Source organism: Zonotrichia leucophrys, chromosome 1 (genome assembly GCF_028769735.1).
Source record: "Zonotrichia leucophrys gambelii isolate GWCS_2022_RI chromosome 1, RI_Zleu_2.0, whole genome shotgun sequence".
In the NCBI taxonomy this organism is placed as follows: Eukaryota; Metazoa; Chordata; class Aves; order Passeriformes; family Passerellidae; genus Zonotrichia; species Zonotrichia leucophrys.
In genome coordinates this window covers 55,649,801-55,661,949 of record NC_088169.1, presented here as the reverse complement: position 1 = coordinate 55,661,949, position 12,149 = coordinate 55,649,801, and the positions used below count along the sequence as shown (strand labels likewise).

Here is a 12,149-nt window from a genome sequence, read left to right as displayed (position 1 = left end):
AGGTAAATACACAGGCAAACATAAATGTGTAAACATGCTCAAAGATGTGTGCAATTTTTGTCCCCAAAGGCCCATGCATGAACTAAACCCTCTGTTGCTGTGTCTATTTGTTTGTGGACCTGAATGGAGTAGGCTAAATTACCACATATGATTTGTCCCAGTATAAAACATAAACTAATCTCTTAAATCCCTTACAGAATTTTACAAAAGAAAATCATATGGAACATTTTACATATAAGGTATAAAGAGACTCCATCATACTCTGTAGGGGGATAGAACATAGAATGTAATATTACCCCCTAAAGAGTTGCAGCTGAGGCAATTACTAAGGATTAGGGGCAGGCCCAATGTTAACAGGCCACACCTGTAGCCCATCAGAAGAGTGTTATAAAAGAGTGGGTTGGTTGGCTGAGGGGAGCTGGAGTCAGTTGGGAACTGTGAGGACAAGGAAGAGTCAGTGCCTGGAGGAGCTGCCTACAAGAAACAGCAAGGAGGTAAGAAACTCTAGCAATATGGAACCTTTGCAATGTAGTGGCAGTAGAACTCTTGCACTATAATGATAACAATGCTCAATTGTTGGATATTTTGTACAGACCAACAAATGCCAGTCTGCATCAGGTGCCACACTCCTACAGGACAGGGCAGTTTTGAAGTTAAGATAAAAGGAGAATTATAGCCCCTCAATCTTTAACATTTTTCCCTTCTTAATAGCACTCAAAGAAAGTCTGTAGTCTGGAAGTTCAATATTATCTTCAGTAGCAAAAGCAAGCTCATTGAAAGCATTTATATTTAATATAGAGATAACATTTTGTGTCATCTCAGTTTCACTGTTGGTTTGCTTTCTCAGTTTTGAAAGCAATTCAGCGTGAATATTCTGTATTCTACAGCATTTTCCCTCCCTCACTTTAATTGCATTAAAATGAATACAGGATCTCAGTCATGGAATAGGAGCTGTGAATATAGAGTTTCATTATGCTAGAAATCTTAATTTAAGCTCAGTTTCATTGTTGGTTTACCTTATCAAAATGCTCTTCAGCAAGCTGAGCTGACGAGATAATGCAGAATGGAATATTAGTTATCATCACCAAGTACATAAACACAGAACAAAAGTAAATAACTGTCATCCCAAAATTAACATACTCATCCCTAAAGAACTGCTGTTCATAAACACCTAATTAATTCAATAAAGGTATGACTAGGTATATTCAATAGAGGAGACTGGTTATTTTGTCTTCTTATGGAGAAAGATGTGGAGAAGCAATTGCAATGGTAGAGCATCTAAAAATTCCTAAAATTCATGTTTTGAAATTACTAAAATTTTAGCTCTTATATACACCTACATATATAAAAGTTCTATATGTATATAAAAACCTAAAGCTATTAATACAGCTTCTACTCAATGCGTGCTGTCTCAGCATTTCTATATGCTGTGTTTTGCATCATCTTAACATGATGAATAAGATAACTGCTAAACTGACAATGGCATGTCATTCATTTAAATTACTACATAAATTTGCACCTTTTTTTTCTTTCCCTTGACTGGCCCAAGGAGTCATTCAAGTGATCACTTGTTCAGCTGAGACACAGTATTTTTTTCCTCAAAGTCAACACAACTTTGGCCCTGGCATGTGTGACTATGACTGATTCTTACAGTGTTGCTCAAACAAGGTTTTTTTCTTTTTACACAGTAAGAATTAAAAGAAATATTTAAATTTCCACTTTTAGAATTTGGGGAAAAAACCCCTAGAAATATTTATTAAGTTTTTGCTTGAACTAACTTCATTGTCAAGATTTTACAGCTGCAGTGAGTTAAATATGCAGACATAGACTGGACTTTGAATAAAGTAGGAAAGTTAGGATGAAACCTCAGTAGTGTTTTCATTATGTCAAAAAAGAGCTGTTGTATTTCTATCTTTATTTCTAAGGATAGTTTTAAAGTTGCTGTAGAGGAAAACAACAAAATATAGGGAAACAAATTTAACACAATCAATTTAATACCCTTAAGCTAAATTTTCTACCAGGAAAAATCTGTGACCTCTAATTTTGAAAAATAAAAGCAAAAAAACTATGTCTGGATGCTGGTTTTGGAACTAAAGACACTAAGGAGAATATCTTAGTCTGATGTCTGGACATCTGTCATGGATTAACTACAACCAGCAACCAAGAACCGCACAGCCATTTGCTGACTTCCCCTCCAGTGAAACCTAGAGAGAACTGGAAGTGAAAAAGCTAGAAAACTTGTGGGATGAGATAAAGACAATTTAACAGGGAAAGCAAAAGTCAGGCACTCAAACCAAAAATTAATTCACCGGTTCCTATGAGTGTGCAGACAGGTGTTCACCATCTCCAGGAATGCACCATCTCCATCACACATAATGGTAACTCAGGAAGATAAACAACATCACTCAAGAGATCCTCCCTTTCCTTCCTTCTTACCCCAATTTATATATTGAACATGATGGCATGTGGTCTGAAATATCCCTTTGGTGAGTCAGAGTCAGCTGTTCCAGCTGTGTCTCCTCCCAGCCTCCTTTAAGTATGTCCACCTGCTCTGGTGTAGGGTTTTTTGTGGGTTGCAGGAGTCAACCTGCCTTGCCATGGTTTTTACCACAGGGGAATCTCTATTCTGGCATCTCCTCTCCCTCCTCCTTCTGTCTTGTTGTTTCTCTCATGTATTCTGATTTCTTTCTTTCCTGTCTGCTGTTGTGCAGTGGTTTTTACCCTCTTCTTAAAGCTTTTATTCTAGAGGAGCTACTGTGATATCCCACCCTCAAGGGGAAGGGAACATTCACGATTTTTAAATGCTTATGGTCAAAAGGAACAACAAAATTTAGAGGATCTGCAAAAAAAAAGGCTGAGTTTTATTATGAAATGACACACTTGACTTGGAAATTAGTATGTTAGTCCCTGACCTATTGTATAAGCATACAGTAGTGGGTTTTGGATAAAGGAGTTAGAAATAAACAAGGAGAGAGAGAGGAAGGCAGGAAGGAGAAAACTTGCTCTGTACTGTGTTGTGTTCACCTCCAGAAACTAGAACCAGGAATTTGTCCAGGAAAAGTACTGCCCTACATCCCCTGATCCCCATCTATATTCACATCTTGTTCTTTTTCATGGCATATTATTACCAGCAACCCTTGGTTGGTTCCACAGACATCCAACTCTTGGTGTTTGAGATGTACACATTAACCCTTTTATTCTGAGATTTTTCAGATTCCACTGAAGCTTTTTTCACCTCCAGCTCTTTTGGCCAGCAGTGGGTCTCTTGTTAGAGCTGGCTAGAACTGGTTGCATCACACTTAAAGAGTCTTCCAGCCTCTTCTCACAGAAGACACTCATGCAGACACCTTGTTACCAAAACCTTGTAAAGGAAACCTAATACATTTGCCCATTAACAGAACTGATTAAGAAGTGTTTGACATAAATTTATTTTCTTTTTCTGAACAGAAAATACATCCCTAGAAAATAATTGAATAATTGAATTGAGATAAATTGAGAGCAAAAATGAAAATTTATTTGTTTTCATGCTGTATTTGTCCAAAATTGTTTTCAAATAAGGTCAAATAATTGTCTGGTCACAATTAATCCAGATTTTTAATTATGTGTCAGCTTAATATCAATACCAATGCTACGTGATCTGAAAGATATGCATTTGCATATTATTGTACCTATTCCCCTAAATAGTCTTGCTGGTCAGGATGCAGCTTCTATTATAAATTTTCATGTGCTTCATTGAAGTCAGGTAGCCATGAGCTATTATAGGAAAAGCGATCTGTTTAGGAATCCAAATCTAAACATAGGAAATGGTGACAGAAAAACAATTATCATGAGACTCAGAGCTGCTCCAAGAGAAAAAGGCTAATGCTGTAATGGACTGATTAATTTTGAAGATATGTTATTGTCAGATCCTTTAGAAAAATATGGCCTTGAAAAGATGATATTTTGGCTTTTCATCCAATGAAAAAAAGTACTGAAGCTTTCTATGTGAAACTGTACAGAAACATGGTGGTTTTTTTGTTATCAAGTTTCTGAATCTCTACATCTTGAAAGAGTGATCTTGAAAATTAATGTGAAATAATTGTAGCTTATTTTTATGTTTATATAAATTGCACAGAACTTGTTTCTCTAAATATGTAGTATCCAGTGATTAAGATAATTAGACAACTAATTTACTTAAATTTGTTGTTTAGATGAGATATCACGAATAGCATCCTTCCTTCACCAAAAAAATCAGTAAAGCAATTAATTTTAACAGGTTGGAAGAATTGAGAAACAGAGCGATTTCATGGTAAGTAGTAAACAGCAGCTGCTGCACAGCGCATATACACTTGCTTTGAAAAGTAAAGCATTAGCTTTCTCTTTCTGCTAGATGAAATAAAACATTTACAACTCTCTCACAAATATATAAGTATTTTTAGTTTAAAATAAAAATAGAAAACCTAAAACTAGTATAGTTGGAGAGGCTTATTGTAAATCAGTTCTTTTTCACTGTTTATGAGAAATGTGGCATTTTAAGGTAAAATTCTCCTAATGAATGATGGTGGGAATAGGAGAAGGAAAGGTCAGATAGAATGAAGGGAAATTACTGCTGATGGGAGGAAATGAGGGAGTGCAATAAAATATTCTAAAGCTTTTACAATTACCTGATTTGGCTTTTTTTTTTCTGCAACCCTGAACAAATTTAATTAAGGCTGATTTTCTTGATTTGCTTAGTGTATTTAACTGCCATTCTTTTTCACTATGCTCAACTTGTCCTCTGACTGTGGATTGCTACTGAAATATGGAATGTACAAGTTACTAAAGTGATTAAACTCCTTAGGTGTGTTTCTTCATCCACAAGTACCCAAGCATGGTTAAACTATAGATTATAAACTGGAATACAGCTAAAACACCAATTATAGGTATATATAAATGTGCACTTGTGTATAAAAATGCTACTTTAAAATTACCATTACTTCCAAAAGCATGCTTAAATGATTGCTATTATCTGTTTACTATTTTTTTTTGATGAGGTGGTACACAAAGCTTTACTGTGGGGAATCTTTACAATATCTTTCAAGTATTCTGTGAGTCAGAGGTTCTTATTTTCTGCTTCATGGTGTGTGGTAAGAACTACAATAACAATAATGTGGAGGTAATTACTGTCTCTAAATTACTTCAGCTGGGCTTTCTCTGCAGCTTTATACACTAATTTCTCCTAAGTATTTTCTGTGTGTGAAACACATATCTAGTTATTTTGGATGCACAAAATGATGAGAATTCTATGTAAGTCTTGTGGTGTTCTATTTGCTTGGGTAATGTTCCTGTTTTATCTGCTCACAGTTGTGACAAATGCATCAGCAAAGCTTTATCAGTGAGTGCTAACAAACCTGTTTACACATCTGCTCGAGTTTTCAAATAAGTACTGACATATAAACAACTAGGAGGGAATATTTTTTTAATAGTGCAAAAACATACAGGAATTAGAGATATGTCTAAGTAGGTATAGGAAGTGATATTTGCAAAATCAGCAGGTATTAGTTATGAGTCTATTCCTTTTATGGCTAAGCAATAAGCTTTTGAAAAATAGCAAAGAAGCCATTTGCACTTCTCAGTTCGTAAAATGAGTGCATCATTCGGAATATTTCACCTGATTTGACAATAAAGAGCTGACTCCTTTTACACTAGGTGAATTATAGTCTTTAGTGAGGAAATGTCAGTCTATGTAGAGCTATGGAAGTTCCTCTAGAGAGGAAAAAATGCAGTAATTTGTTGCTGGTTTAGGTTTTGGTCAAGATGCAGTTTTACCATGACTTCCTCTAAACCTGCTTTAATGTTTCCACCCCTACTGGCAGCAAGATCCTAGCAACAGTCTGTCATCTTCATTGCTCCACATTTATTTGTGAAGAAGTCTCACTGTAATCATCCCAAAATAAGGAAGATGCAGTAGGACACACTGCTAAAGTTTTCTCAGCATAGCTCCTGGTATGTTAATAATGTACCAGGTTGAATAATGTCTTTATTCAACCACTTGTATTTCACTAATCTGTGTGTATTAAAGAAAATTATCCTACTCAGTTTCACTTAGTACAGCAAACAGGATAGCTGAGGCCCACCCCAATGCTGGCTACAACATTTTTTAGTTATCATTCTGAGTAGAATGTCGCAGACATCTTTTCATTAAAAATCCTTTCTTAGGATTTTTCTTCCTGAGAATCTGAGAGTCTTCAGGAACAAAATGTAAACAATGGTGATCTGCTGCTGTGGAATGCAACAGGTGCACCTGTGATCGCCCATCTTGGATGTTTACAATTTATTGCCAATCACAACCCAGTTATCTTGGACTCTCTGTTTGAGACACAAACCTTTATTATTCATTCATTTCTATTCTTAGCTTAGCTAGCCTTCTGAGATGAAACTTTTCTTTCTATTCTTTTTTGTGTAGTTTTAATGTAATGTATATCATAAAATAATAAATCAAGCCTTCTGAACATGGAGTCAACATTCTCGTCTCTTCCCTCACCTGAAAACCCCAGCGAACACTGTCACAAGTTGAAGGTCATTTAATCAAAGGAAAGAAATATTTACTTTATCCAGTTTCATTGAGTTAAGAGAAAGAGAGTGATAAAAGTAAGGGAAAGAGTAAGAGGGAAATTGTTAGCCTTTGTGCCAGCCTGTTACCTAGGAAATGCACAAATGATTAATAAGAAAAGCATACAAGGTTTTTATAGGTTTTGATGAAAGTTTTAAAGGCAGGGTAAGTAGCATATGATATAACAAAAGTGACACAAAGTGAAAGCATAGGAACACCTTGATTTGCCATAGCCATATCTCATTGAAAGAGTTTACAGTTTTCTCCCTGGACATTTAGCATCACCTTGGAGCATATGTTATGTTTTATCATGGACAAACTTCTTGTCCTTAAGATGGATGGATATTAAGTTGAAAAGGGCTATTTCAAGAACATATAAATCAAGGTCATCAGTTTTTATCACATGCCTCAATGAACAAGAGCAATTTAGTGTTCTTATAGCTCAGTTGAAAGTCTTGAAAAGTTCAGAAGTATTTTTATCTTTTTATATTTTTGCTGTGAACCAACTATTGAATTTCAAATACTGATGTTTTCTGAGGGAAAAAACCCACAAACCTTCAGTAACCTTAGTAAAAACATTTAACGAAAACAATACTAAAATCTATGAAAAGGAAAATGTAAATGAGAAATCAAATTTCTGCAACTATCAGAGTTGTAAATAAAATATTACAAATATAAAGAAAATTCTTTGGTGGTGTACCAGTCACTATACTATGAATGTACATTCTCTCTTCCAAACACATTCAAATGAAAAATCAATGCCACAAGCAGTGTTTCCACAAAATGTAAAATTATTTTCATGAAATATAATACCTAAAAAATATTATAAGCTCAGCGTAGTTGTCTTTCTCCTGAGAATAACTTACATATGTCATATTAAATATAAGTGGGGTTCCAGCCCTACAGACCTGAAGTTGTAATGTGTAATAGTTTTCTGAACCAAATATCTAAAGACAGGGGAATGGCAAAAAAGAAAAGTTTATGTCCAGGTATAAAATACTGTTGTGTTCAGCTGAAAGTAATTTTCAGTGCAGTAGCTGATATCTGACTATGGGGAAAGCACAATGTTTTGAAGAATTTATTTTTGTGGGGGAAAGGGTATAAAGCATTCCTTAACTGAGAGTATTTCCCTCTGTAAGGCAGAGACTGGATCCATATATTTTTCCTGTACAGGAATTCACACAGTGAAAGAAGAGAATGGGGAATTAGAGGTTCATATACAGCTGAAGAGCCATAATCTCACTGGCTCTGTAGATACATGGTGGGATAAGGTGCCTAACTAGGTGTTGTAATAAATGATAGCTTGGAAAATGAGGACATGGGGCTGTCTTGACACATCTCAATGACATGAGTGAGCAGACAGGGGAGATGTTCTGCTTAACACAACAATTACAAACAAGAAAAAACTTACTGGGGATGTGGAGCAAGTGTGATATGACAAATTTGGAAATTTTTAGAGAAGTTGCCAGACAAATAGCAGAATCTGAAATACTGGACCTCAAGGAAATTTGTCCTTCTTTAAGAATTACCTTTACAGACCTCTTTGGAATACTTTCTTGAAGGGCAAAAGGTCCAAGCAGAGCAAGTTGGTCTTTAAAAATAATTTATCTTAAGAACAAGAGCAGATCTGTGCTGTATCCAGTGTGAAAAGCAGAAGACTGGTGTAGAGAAACACTAACAGAAAAAGCAAGTATGTAGGAAATAGAAATGAGAATGAATTACCCAGGAAGACTGTAGAGACAACACTTGCAAGTATAGAACTGGGAAGTCAAATCTCAATGGGACTTGAAGCTAGCACTGGATACACAAGTCAATAGAAAGCGCTTCTGTATGTTTATCAATTGAAAAGAAAAACAAACAAGCACCTTAAAAAAATTTGGGCCCACTACTCAGTAAAGCAGTGTACCTAGTGTCAAAAAGGATATAGGAAAAAACCAAAGATACTCAGCGGAATTTACTTGTTTTGATTGGGTATTCCCTCCCTCAATTTTCACTGGTCAGTTCCAGTTTCGGAAGATAATCCCTTTTTAATAAAAAGAATAAAACATCACTTACAATCAAGAATAATACAGCTAAAGAATATTTGAAGCAGCAGGACAAATTAAGGACCATGGAGATAGGAGGCACATTCCCACAGTACTGGTAGTTGTGGCCAATGCATTTGGACATTTCAAGGCTGTTTTTTGCGGTCTTTGAAAAGCAATAGTAAACAAAATGTTCCTGAGCACTGGAAGGACCTAATATCACACTCATCTCTAAGACTGGAATATAGGAGGATCTGGACAACTAAATGGAAGGAGACCAGTTTAATGTCAGATCAAACTTGAAAAAACAAGAATAAAAAACGAAAAAACTCAGAGTGGATAACCCAAGGGCAAGTCATGTTTGACCCACCAGTTTGCCTTCTGCAATGAAACAACTAGCTCAGTTAGGTAAAAAGTGTATGAATATTCGACACGAGGAAAAGCTGAAAATTGGATTTGTTTATGAAGGTAAAGAAGGAACCTGCTGCTCTCAAGGTCGTGCTACATACTTCTGTTCAGGGGTAGAAAAAGAAGCTTGTAACATTGGAAATTCTGACTTAATATATGGAGAAAATGTTGACCTAAGGGAGGTTAAACACTGGAATAGGATGCAGATTCTAGTGTTCTCTTAAATCCCCAGGGAAAAAAAATAGTACTACTACCACAAGAAAAAAACCCTATACTTGAAATCTCAACTAAAAAAAACCCAAAACCTGCTGTACATATATTCACATAATGAATACCAGTCATTATTTTCCTTATTGCAACAGTGCCTCAGTTACACACTGTGTAACTGATATTTCACATATCAGGCTTTCAAACACTGAAATGAAATATAAAAAGTAATAGTATTTGGTAAGTCAATCACATAAACAAAAATTAAGAGGTTAATCTATTCACTATATTTATCTAAAGGAAAAGACTATTTTAATAGCGTAGTTTCTTAAAAATATCTCTTTGTTTCTCCTTAGAGGAAGAGAGAGAGAACGTTTTAATAACACATTATTAATTAATATGATTTCCCTTTGATCCTCTCTAATTAATCAAATATGTATAGAAAGAAATTCCCTATCCTTCATATTCAAATGTATTTTTACATTTATTCTATTATGACATTTGTTGCTGTTTTTGTGAAAACTGAAAAGGCTTACTTTCTCCTCTTTTCTGGATAGAATGTTACAAAATGTTGCTGAAAATTCGCAGCTCCTAAAACATAACAGCATTAATAAAATTTACGTGCAAAATTATAAAGGAATTTTACTTAGATGCTTTTCTCTTTTAGGTATATAGCCGCCACATGGCATCTTACTGGCTAATACAAGACTAAAGCAGTGGAAAATGAGGGGAGAAGTCAATGTATTATTCCACAGTATGATAAATCACACTGGGAAATATTGAATAGTTGTAGTTACTACCAGAGCACAGGAGTACTATGAAATTTCTTGCTTTATTTTATGAAGCATTGAACGGTTCAAAACAACTATTGCTTTGAGATGTCATCTATAAATCAACACAGACCAATGGCAGCAAAGTGATGGATATCCACCCATCTAAGAGATTTGATCATAAGACACAAGCTAAAACAGTGACCAGGCAGAGATAAATGTTTGTTTTCAGATTAACATCCCAAGGTCAGAGTGCCTAGGCATATTAATGAGAAATTTCAGCTAACACTCTAAGAATATTAATCTGCAAATGTGTAATAGCAAACTAAAGAAGATACTGGATTTTAATGACATCTATTTTGATTGTGTAAGAAAATATTTGTAGCATACTAATCACAGAGTGATTGGAATTTGTTCTATCACAGGCCTTGTTTCCTGAAAATATCAGCATTATCTTGGGTTTTTAAGACAATTTTATTTCTCATCTGTATATTTAACAAGTATGTTATTAAAGCATCAAAGTTGTATAAATTGTACTGCATAAACTGTACTGTAAAGTGTTTATTTCTTGAATGAAAAAATAAAACAATATTATGTCATGACAGTCATGCACTACTAATTCTAAGATGGCCATGTGTTTATACAAAATCTTGTTAAGGTTTTATAGGATTATTTAACATTTTCATTTGTTGAAGTTAGTAACAGAAGATAGTGGGAGAGGCATTTCAAGAACATAGCTATTAATGTCAAAAGAACATATCAGCTTCCTAAAGTAGACTGTGTATATTAACTCTATTTTAAATATATGGTACTTTGTTCAATTATAGAATACATTGAAAATATAATTTCCACCATTAAAAACACCTGAAAAGTGGGGTTTACTTTTGATGTTAGATTTTCAATGTGAATAAGTGTAGTAGTAGTTTTAGCAAAATGCTCTTCAATTCACACTTTTCTATCTGACTTTGGGATCAAGTCTGTAAGAGCTCATTTTTCTGATATGGTTTCTTTCTCTCTCTCTTTCTTTCCTTCTCTCCTAGATGACTTTTTTTTCCGCTTGCTCCCTTTCTTTTTCTCTATTTTTTCTCAGTGCAATTCTCTTCCAGTTTGTTTCTCTCCATTCTGTGGGCTACAGTAGTGAGAAAAAAAAAAAAAATCTGAAATCACAAATAATTCATCCAGTCTAAAGTAACTTTTAGGAAAAATGGTTTTGTGAAGTGCACTGTACTAGGTCATTTAAACTGTGTATAGCCATGACTGAAATTTACTGGATTAGCAATCTTTGGGCCCTGATGCTTCTGCAAATACAAGCTGAAAATAGCATTATAAACTTAGAAAAAAAAAAGAATAAAAGAATGCCAGAGCCCTTTTGTTTAAGTAAAAGTTGACAGAGTTATTTGGAAATGCATGTACTCACATGTATAAAAAAAATACATATATATATATGTTTATATACATAAAGACATACAATCCTGCCTTTCCAGCTGAATCATCCGTTATGCATTGAACAATTCTAAACTACCAAACACTTTTTTGGTTTTACAAAATTTAGATGAAGACCAATAAATGATTTATTTATTGATGTCAGCATGTCATTCCTATTCCTTTCATACCTAGCAACAGTTTTATTCCCAGTTTTCAGAGTTTTGCACAAGCTAAGATATATCTGTAATGCATGTATATGCACAAAAAAACAGTATATTAAGCTCTTACAGCTATTGCAGATGAGTGAATAAGCTAAAGTGTATTTTAAAAATTTAAAAGTGTATTTTAAAATAGACAAAAAAGACAAATTTGAAATCTGTTTAAATAATTGTTAATTAAATAGGCAGCTATTCGCACTTAACCCCACTATTTTGGTGGGGTACTGCAAAGGAAAGGGTTGCTGCAGGAGAAACCACTGTAGTATTAAGAGACATCTCTGAAATCTTGCTTAAATGTACTGAGATTTATAATTCTGTTTAAGAAAAAAATAAACACCTTAAATAACAATTTTATTCAAATAATTGAAACATTTTAATATTTTAAATGTATAAAATAAACTAAACAGCTCCTATAGCTCCTGAGATTACAACAAAGAGAAAGGACATATGGTTAAGCAAAACTGGTCTGAAAACATTTGATTATTTAATATGCAAGTTGATTATTTAATTTGGCTCCACATTCTTA

The 12,149-nt window shown here is 34.4% G+C and overlaps 1 long non-coding RNA gene across 1 annotated transcript; it reads left to right on the top strand.

Annotated features, from left to right (window-relative positions):
• Positions 1-447: 447 nt before the first annotated feature.
• On the top strand, positions 448-10,251 carry LOC135452773 (uncharacterized). The gene is made up of 3 exons (XR_010441699.1): positions 448-494; positions 4,191-4,288; positions 9,878-10,251. It is a non-coding gene; the product is annotated as an uncharacterized LOC135452773 (long non-coding RNA).
• The last annotated feature ends 1,898 nt before the right edge of the window (positions 10,252-12,149 follow it).